At 42.1% G+C, this 10,946-nt stretch overlaps 1 protein-coding gene across 1 annotated transcript in view; it reads right to left on the bottom strand.

Moving 5' to 3' along the window:
• LOC306914513 (GTPase IMAP family member 8-like) overlaps positions 1-10,946 on the bottom strand; it is a 138,664-nt gene that overhangs the window by 120,110 nt on the left and 7,608 nt on the right. The gene's annotated exons all lie outside the window — the stretch shown is intronic.

Genomic DNA, 10,946 nt, shown 5'->3' with positions numbered 1-10,946 from the left:
GGTCCGTTTCGAACAAAATGCCACAAATCAAACACAGTGTCCAATTTCCATGAAATTATACACGCACATTTCCACTAGGCCGAGGACAACATGCCACAATTTTTTTCCCAAATCAGCCTCACGGTGGCGCTATAACAGGCCAATTCCTGTTTTTACCTATAACTGCATCGATCTGTATACAACTTATGTATGCGCACTCCCTAGAGGCCATGGAAAAACATTTTCCATGCATCCTTCCACATCTGCCGGTTATAGCGCCACCATGAGGCCGATTTCTGCAAAACACATTGTTTATGTTAGTCGCACAGATTTCATACAAATCTCACAAATCTCGGTACACATGATCCCTGTAGTCATGTGATCAAGACGAGCCTGTTGGCCTGATGTCCTGCTCATCCAGAATTCCCCTGGAACAACATATTTTCAGATGGGGCGTCGGCGGCCAAATGCAGATAATTCTTGACATGAAATATTGAGAACCACTGATATAGAAACATGAGGTTTATCAGAAAATGTTCATGATTTAGAAAACATATTTTTAAATTTCGTCCTCGGGTCTAAATGTGTTAACACATACATTTATATATGGTCGCAAGTTACCACAGTAGGGAGGGGGGGGGGGGGGGTGGCCATGTTTGCTGTTCGAGTGACAGCGCTGATGGCCAATCAGCCACTGCGTCAGAGTCACCTGACCTGAATCGCCATGACATCTTATTTTGTAATGGTAGCGATTCAGGGCTGGAGCCAGGCTAGTGTAGTGTGATGCATTATGAACTTGTAGATCAGTGATTCAGGGCTGGAGCCAGGCTAGTGTAGTGTGATGCATTATGAACTTGTAGATCAGTGATTCAGGGCTGGAGCCAGGCTAGTGTAGTGTGATGCATTATGAACTTGTAGATCAGTGATTCAGGGCTGGAGCCAGGCTAGTGTAGTGTGACGCATTATGAACTTGTAGATCAGTGATTCAGGGCTGGAGCCAGGCTAGTGTAGTGTGACGCATTATGAACTTGTAGATCAGTGATTCAGGGCTGGAGCCAGGCTAGTGTAGTGTGATGCATTATGAACTTGTAGATCAGTGATTCAGGGCTGGAGCCAGGCTAGTGTAGTGTGATGCATTATGAACTTGTAGATCAGTGATTTTCACACTACTTTCACCCGACATCACACGAGTAGAAAAAAATGAACTTTTTGTTGTCCTCGCAATGTTGCCTGCTTGCCGTACTGGCCGTTTATAATGACATCATCCATGTAGCAGTCCTGTGTATATATGGCTTCATCATTAAATATGCTAATTACTACTCGTTAATGGTAATTAAGGCTAATTAATAACAGTGATTGATAACAGTGACAGACGGAGCCTCCCAATTAAGTTTGGAGCTGCAACGTTTCGGAGCTTTGAACCGCAATGATATATATATTGTTTTTTTTATTTTCATTTCCCCGTTTGAACTGGAATTATATATATTGGTATCGACACGTTGTCTCGTACGCCAGACCGTCGCCTCCCACGGCGTTCCAATGCCTCCACTCAGAGGTCAGGGGTCAGAGGTCATCAATATGTCCCTATGCACAAGTCAGGTGTTGTTTTCGTCGACTAAAACTAAGACGAAAAAAGTTCGTCGACTACCTTTTTTCACTGAGGAAAAACTAAATGGAAACTAATTGAAAACTAAGCTATGGTGACTAAAAGTAAGACTAAATATATTGACAATTTCGTCAACAAATAAAAACTATTTAGGAAGGGACTAGTGGACAAGAGATCAAGTATAAGTAATTTTACACTTCGTTGCATGCTGAAAATAGCCGATCTACAAGCTCACAACGCATCGCGCTGCTTGCTATTTTCAGCAAGTGTAAAAACGGTCATTACGACGGCATCAAGGCCTGCCGAAATACATTTTAGTCGACTAAATCAACCGTAGAGTCAGTCGACTAAAATCGTATGATATTTAGTCGAGTAAAACTAGACTAACACTAAAACATTCCAGGTGACTAAAATGTGACCAAATGGAAACTATTCAAGAGACTAATGACTAAAACTAAACACTGATACAGATACATGTGTCCATGAAACTAAAACTAAACACTGATACAGATACATGTGTCCATGGAACTAAAACTAAACACTGATACAGATACATGTGTCCGTGGAACTAAAACTAAACACTGATACAGATACATGTGTCCATGGAACTAAAACTAAACACTGATACAGATACATGTGTCCATGGAACTAAAACTAAACACTGATACAGATACATGTGTCCATGGAACTAAAACTAAACACTGATACAGATACATGTGTCCATGGAACTAAAACTAAACACTGATACAGATACATGTGTCCATGGAACTAAAACTAAACACTGATACAGATACATGTGTCCGTGGAACTAAAACTAAACACTGATACAGATACATGTGTCCGTGGAACTAAAACTAAACACTGATACAGATACATGTGTTTGTGGCAAAGACTCATGACTGGCACATTTTTTACTTTCTTTTTTCCCCCCACACCTTTATAATGTTCTTATTTTGAACATAAGATCTAGTTACTGAATGTCAATTAAGTTCTCCAGGTCCCCCCCCCCCCCCCCCCTTACTACGACACTATGGTTTGGTACATTAGGAGTCCAACTAACTACTAGTCGTTCTCAAATGTTTTAGTTGCGAAGAAAGACCCCCTTTAATTAACGTTGTGACTCTCAGAGTTACAGAACTGTTATGGTCAATTCACCCTTTGTCAAGTCCCGCCCCCTGGTTGTGGCCCTCTTCGCACCCATTGGTTGCGTGGTTTCGTGGTTGGACAAAAATCCTCTCTCTCCATCCACTACCATTGAAATAACAGTTTTCAGTTGCTTCGTATTGATATTCTGTGAGTTCAATTCTTATTTTAAACTTGGTGTCAGTAAAGAGGAACATCCCAGGTGCAGCATGGTGACTGCAGGGCAGATCATGTTTGTTTTTAGTTTGTTCCAAAAATGATGTTTTAGCAAATTCAACATAAACTAGGCGGAACCAGGGCGGAACAAGGCAGAAAGAGCCTGCTGGTTGGTCAGTCAGGGACCAATCAGAAGGCTGACAAAGGGTGAATTCATGTGTTTATGTGTTTCTGGTAATATTATTGTCCACTCATTTCATTTTCGTGGTCAAAAAATGGGAATTTTTGACCAAAAAAGTCCACCACAAGCCATCATGTGGATGAGCCCGGCTTCCATCGTTCAGTCTGTCTGGAGAAGGGGTGGGCAACTGGCGGCCCGGGGGCCACATGCGGCCCCCACCTTCACTCAATGTGGCTCTCAGGTTAATGTCAGAATATAATATATAATATTGGTTTCAGATGTTAAAATTCAAAACATGCAAACAGGACCCGCTTTAATTCAGTCTAAATTAGTAGCTCAATGCTTCAACACAAGTATACCGTAATTAAAGGCATTTGAAATTACATAAAAATGTTAATTTTCAGGATTCCAATTCAAAAATATCAAAAAATAATTCAAGATTTAAATTTGAATATCTATTTTGGCTATGACAGTAATATATGGCCCTAGTGTGGAAATATAGTGGCCCTCTCCATGGTCAAAGTTGCCCACCCCTGGTCTGGTCTCCATGGTCAAAGTTGCCCACCCCTGGTCTGGTCTCCATGGTCAAAGTTGCCCACCCCTGGTCTGGTCTCCATGCTCAAAGTTGCCCACCCCTGGTCTGGTCTCCATGGTCAATGTTGCCCACCCCTGGTCTGGTCTCCATGGTCAAAGTTGCCCACCCCTGGTCTGGTCTCCATGGTCAAAGTTGCCCACCCCTGGTCTGGTCTCCATGGTCAAAGTTGCCCACCCCTGGTCTGGAGCGACAGAAGCTCTAAATACCATCCATGTGGCGCTATAAACGTCTCAAATAAATAACGGTAATGGGTGGCACACACCAAGACTGTATTTCAATAATCTAGACAAAACGTTTGGGCTATCCCAGCCTGGTTATAGCCCAAAACGTTTGGGCTATCCCAGCCTGGTTATAGCCCAAAACGTTTGGGCTATCCCAGCCTGGTTATAGCCCAAAACGTTTGGGCTATCCCAGCCTGGTTATAGGTACCCTAACCCTATCCCAGCCTGGTTATAGCCCAAAACGTTTGTCTCCTGTTCAAAATGCAAGAATAAATGATTGAAATGCATTCTTGGTGTGTGTGTGTGTGTGTGTGTGTGTGTGTGTGTGTGTGTGTGTGACCCATTACCGTTATTTATTTGATATGATTTGAACGGGTAACGCACCTAAAGTCAGAGCGTGGTGGTCACATGAAGACCCTATAAACGTCCCAATGTAAATCTACATAATTGAAGCCTAATATAGCTTTGCTGCTTTAGTAGAGATGAGAATTCAACAGTCTGATATAGTATTCACACCCGTTTCCACTGTTATCAATAGACAAGACCGCAGTGATCACTTACATCAGTACGATTAGAGGATGGGCGTGCTCTGCCGACTGATAAAACAAACCGACAGGATTAAGGTTGGCGAACATGAGTTAATAATAGGACCGCGCTGCGACATGCTTGCGGTTACGTTTAGGGGAGGGTATGAGGAGGCTTGTCTTTTCAGTAGGCAGTAGACCAAAACGACAGGATTAAGGTTGGCGAACATGGGTTAATATTAGGACCGCGCTGCGACATGCTTGCGGTTATGTTTAGGGGAGGGTATGAGGAGGCTTGTCATTCTCAGTAGGCTCCCAGCATGTCCAGTATACCTGAGTAGACCGATAAGATCGGTTAACGTGTCATCAACGCCAATCGCAGCCAGTAGGCTCCAGACTACATGCAGTAGGTCCGATTGGCTAGATAAGATCGGCGTAATAATAAGTAACCTACTGGGAATTATCGGTTGATTTTCGGTCGAAGCGGCTCGTATTCAGAGGTTGTGGAATTAGTTCCAGAACTACTTCGAAATGGGTTCCGGTCTGGTTTAAATGGGTTCCGGTCTGGTTTAAATGGGTTCCGGTCTGGTTTACGCGAGACTCAGTCAAGAGTTGTAGTGAAGCATGTGTGTGTTGCATATGAGACTCATACGTAGGATTATAATTAATACAACACAGTTTGACCTCTAAGCCCCTCCCCAATCTGCTATGGTCCAATCACAGCTATAATTAATTCACGTAATTATAAGACTTAATATGTTAGGGATGCAACCGTTCACCGATCATCATTTTGGTGTTAGCATTATGTTATGCTTTAGCTATTGAAAAATAGCTAAAGCTCATAGCTCATAGTGCTCATAGCGCGCCACTCGGTGGCAGAAACATAGCTTTTCAGAAAACTGTCAGGATGTAGAAGACATTTTTAGAATCTGATCTCAGGTCAAAATGGGTTAACTATAGAAAACAGCTGAGAAAGATGCACATTTAGCACAATCTCACATTGTATTAGGAATTCTGCAACCCAGAACCACAGTATAACGGGTGTAAATTAAACCCTATATACTGGTGGAAATGTTTTATTGCAATAGCGATAGCGGAACTTTTGACCGATGTCATTGATCGGTTAAAATGTCGCATCCCTACATAAAGTATTGTGCTGTATTCATTATAGATAATATTAACCTTCTGCTTCATGTTGCTTTTCTCTGTGTGTAAAGAAAAATAATCGATTGATTGTTTCTGTTGCTTTTCACATGTGACAAAACAAAAGCAAAGAATGTTCACTTTAAAAATGTAAAAATATTATATATATTATATTCAAAGATTTGCACAAATTTTCACGATTTTTCCAAAATAAATCTGCAATTTTTGATTAGCCAAAGAAGTATAAAATATAGTTAATGTGGTTAAAATGATTGTGTTAATATAAATTATGTTAGCAAAATATGTTGGCTATATTTTTCTGAGGACCACACTTGGTCAGCAGTGGTTCCTAAAGGGGGTCCGGGGACCCCCAGGGGTCCTTGAGGGAGTTCCAGGGGAACCCCAGCTAAATGATAGTTTGGAACCAAATGGACCCTTATGGGTCTGTAACTCTGAGAGTGTACAAATGGAATCAAATGGACTCTTAAGGGTCTGTAACTCTGAGAGTGTACAAATGGAACCAAATGGACCCTTATGGGTCTGTAACTCTGAGAGTGTACAAATGGAACCAAATGGACCCTTATGGGTCTAACTCTGAGAGTGTACAAATGGAACCAAATGGACTCTTATGGGTCTGTAACTCTGAGAGTGTACAAATGGAACCAAATGGACCCTTATGGGTCTGTAACTCTGAGAGTGTAGAAATGGACCCTTATGGGTCTGTAACTCTGAGAGTGTAGAAATGGACCCTTATGGGTCTGTAACTCTGAGAGTGTACACATGGAACCAAATGGACCCTTATGGGTCTGTAACTCTGAGAGTGTACACATGGAACCAAATGGACCCATTAGGGTCCATTTGGTTCCATGTGTCACCTCTCAGAGTTAAATTAAGATTGATTTTACAACATGTATTGGGGGTCCCAGAGATAGAAAGGCCATGCAATGAGCGTCCGTAGCCTAATTCAGGTCAAACTGGGGGTCCTAGAGACGTAGAACTCTTCTCTAGTGGGGGTCCTTGGCATGTATTTTCAAATGGGGGGGGGGGGGGTCTGCGGGCTGATGAGTATCTTCTCGGGCGTCCTTGACATGAACAAGTTTGGAATCCACTGACTTGGAGAATCAATGGTCCATAGCATTGTTTGATTGTTTGACCTATAGCTAAGCCCCTCCCCAAACTGCTATGGTCCAATCACAGCTAAGCATAACATGGGTTAGATCAGAGTAATCTAGTAAGAGAGTGGCGACACTAGCGTTGACTCCCATTGTAACAACGGAACCCGGAAGTGCTCATTCTATCTCAATGGGATAGTTCCAGCCATACGAGCAATGTTTGGAACTATAGCACTTAAGTGGTAAAGGGCAGGGCATGTTAGCATTTTTAGCAATGCTAGTGGAAGACAATGAGAACTGGAGCATGATGCCATTTCAGCCGATATTGAAAGAAACAATGAACCTCTTGACAGTATTTAAAAACATGTTTTATTTCTGATTTTTTTAAATTTATGTTTAACTGAGATTGTAATTAACCAGATACTGTAACCCTATTGGTATCCTTTGTGTTTATTCAAATGATCAGATGTATTCCAGTTGTTATGTTTTATGTTTTATGTTCTTATTTATAACGTTATTTTATACACCTGGTTTTGAATTTAATTTCAATTCTTTTTTTTTCCATCAGTGTAATAATTTAAAATGGAGAAATAAAGTTTGGAGAAAACGGGATCTCAGCAGGAGTCTTTTTTTCCACCTGAGCGCTATTTAAGAACTGCTATCAGCTGTGTGTGTTGGCAGTGTGTTTGACTGTGAGTACGTCGCGACACCCCACAGGTGATATCATCCACCCCACACAGGTGATTTCATCCACCCCACATAGGTGATTTCATCCACCCCACATAGGTGATTTCATCCACCCCACACAGGTGATTTCATCCACCCCACATAGGTGATTTCATCCACCCCACATAGGTGATTTCATCCACCCCACATAGGTGATTTGATCCACCCCACAGGTGATTTCATCCACCCCACATAGGTGATTTCATCCACCCCACACAGGTGATTTCATCCACCCCACACAGGTGATTTCATCCACCCCACACAGGTGATTTCATCCACCCCACACAGGTGATTTCATCCACCCCACATAGGTGATTTCATCCACCCCACATAGGTGATTTCATCCACCCCACACAGGTGATTTCATCCACCCCACACAGGTGATTTCATCCACCCCACACAGGTGATTTCATCCACCCCACATAGGTGATTTCATCCACCCCACACAGGTGATTTCATCCACCCCACACAGGTGATTTCATCCACCCCACACAGGTGATTTCATCCACCCCACACAGGTGATTTCATCCACCCCACATAGGTGATTTCATCTACCCCACATAGGTGATTTCATCCACCCCACACAGGTGATTTCATCCACCCCACATAGGTGATTTCATCTACCCCACACAGGTGATTTCATCCACCCCACACAGGTGATTTCATCCACTCCACATAGGTGATTTCATCCACCCCATAGGTGATTTCATCCACCCCACATAGGTGATTTCATCCACCCCATAGGTGATTTCATCCACCCCACACAGGTGATTTCATCCACCCCACACAGGTGATTTCATCCACCCCACATAGGTGATTTCATCCACCCCACACAGGTGATTTCATCCACCCCACACAGGTGATTTCATCCACCCCACACAGGTGATTTCATCCACCCCACACAGGTGATATCATCCACCCCACATAGGTAAATGGTAAATGGTGCATTTATATATAGCGCCTTTATCCAAGGCGCTTTACAGAGATTGTGCATTACATTCACACATTCATACACCGATTGCAGTGGAAGCCATGCAAGGTACCAACCAGCACATCGGGAGCAATTTGGGGTTCAGTGTCTTGCCCAAGGACATGTAGCCAGGAGGAGCCGGGATTCGAACCGCCGACCCATGGATCATTGGACGACGAGCCACAGTCGCCCCTGACCACCCTATATACTGACTGTTTTTTGCTTTTTTTCCCCCACTTGGACATCAAAACAACTCTGTTTCTCCATTATATGAAAGCCTATTATTGGCCCATTTAAGATGTATTGAACGGCAACTGAGCCATTTTTGCCTATAGCCAAAGCATGCCTATACCTGGGAATTGAATAACAATAATGTTGAAATACAACCATGTTCTCTTCAATAAAGCTCACATTGTTGTAAATGCATTCATTGTAACATGATGTCGGGTTTATTTATTGACCAATAGAGATTTAAAGAAAGGGACAATTATGTAAATATGCAAATATCAGCCTATGTCGTCAGCTGGACGATATATATCGGTCAAGAGTTGCCACCCTCTGTACTTAAAGATGGAGTGCTGTGATTTGTGTAGTTTTTCATGTGTTCATTCAGTATTTAAGTCTGACGTCATTTTGTAGTGCTACGTTACGTCCGGGTCCAAGTGTAGTGTTTATTAGCCTCGGTCCCAGGCTTACTTTTCTGCGAAAAGAAGAGCCTGGTCACAACGTAAGGCAGAGAAGCTATCGGGCGGATGTATCCTCCGGAACATCCGTCAGATGTATTTCCCCCGGATACGATATTTTCCCGACCAATCACAACACTTGTTTCATTCGCGGAGAATGTAAACTGATTTGTAAAGCATCAACGTAATTTCCTTGGGCGATACTTCCGCTAAAATCCCGCAACTTCCGCTGATAGTCTTTTCAGTGTAGGTCTTGCCCAGGGTGGTCCAAGTGGCACCAGCTCCCGTCCGCATCTCATTGTAAATAGAATATCTAAACGCGTGAATCTTTTTACAATGACGTTATTTTTCAGAAAGGAAGCCATTGAGGGTTAAAATGGGTCTTAATGCTTCCAACTCGAGTAGAATTATTAATGTTTTGTACAATTTGTCCATGACAAAAAAAATATATGATGTGGAGACAATAAAGACTATTATTATCATTATTATTGAAGGTGGTAACAGTCCATTTGCTCAGTAAAATATTTCGGGGGCATATTTAGAATGTTTGCAGGCTTGAGTATGTTGAATCTAGTTTGCATTAATGAGGATTTAGTTGACACAATGAAATAAAATGGCGATAGTATTCCGTGTGGGGCAGAAAGCCTGTCAGCCAGATTTGGGAGAGCAGCGCGGCTTTGTTGTTGCGAGGAAAGCGGTAAAATTAGACTTTCGTGGTTGTTTTCGTCTCAGATTTAGTTCGACGGAGCGTCACAGTATAACTCTATGGGGACACAAAAGCGACACAAAAGTAGGACCCGGAAGTATCTCAGGAGGCGGAGCTGATCGTCACAGCTAAAATACTGAATAAGACCCCTTGGTGTGGTCGGTTTGTGCAATGCAGAGCCATAGAGTATAGATAGTTACGCAAACTCTGTTCACTTCATGGGGCTTCAGTCCAATGGCAGCTCTCCTACATAGACTTCTATTGGTCACTTCATGGGGCTTCAGTCCAATGGCAGCTCTCCTACATAGACTCCTATTGGTCACTTCATGGGGCTTCAGTCCAATGGCAGCTCTCCTACATATATACACTTCTATTGAGAATGGGGACAGCAAATAGGGACAAATAAGTCCTGGACCGGAAGTAAGCAGAAATGCATTGGACTCAGGCAACAAACAGCCCAGCTTTAATGATCTTAAATCCCTTTATTTTAGATTGTTTTGTAGTAATAGTACAACATAAACATTACAGAGACGTTAGTTGTTACTGTACAATACTTTAAAACAATAACATTTAAATTGCTTTTATTTGTGCCGCCCTCGTTGAAAACAATGTATTTCCAACTCCAGCTTGTCTCAGTTCAGGCTGCATGAACAGCGCTCGAGTGCTCGGTTTCTGCCCCCTCAATGTCATAACTCTTCTATTAGACGTCTTTCCTTTGTATTTAGGGTTTCTTCCTGGAGGCTGAAACCTTGACAGTCAAACGTGCCAATGAAAAAAAAGTGATATAGTGACATCACAATATATCATGTTTTAGGGTGGGGAAAAAATCACTGCTCTCCATCTTAAACAAAAACTTATAGAAATATATGTGATAAAATACAATAAATTAATCGAGATGTGAAAACGGCAAAATAAACATGAACCTAAAGTGATTTAAACACCAAGGTAGGTAGATAGATAGATAGATAGATAGATAGATAGATAGATAGATAGATAGGTAGGTAGATAGATAGATAGATAGATAGGTAGGTAGATAGATAGATAGATAGATAGATAGATAGATAGATAGATAGAGTTTTTATTAAAGTGTCCTACATCATAAGATGCCCAGCCCGCACAGGCTTACAAGACACTCACAAAATTGTACATACATAATGATACATATACACAAAATACATAGATATATAGTTACTCATGGATA

Source organism: Electrona antarctica (assembly GCF_951216825.1).
Source record: "Electrona antarctica genome assembly, chromosome: 21".
Taxonomy (NCBI): domain Eukaryota; kingdom Metazoa; phylum Chordata; class Actinopteri; order Myctophiformes; family Myctophidae; genus Electrona; species Electrona antarctica.
Note: the sequence above shows the minus strand (reverse complement) of the source record. Positions and strands in the feature narration are given on the sequence as shown.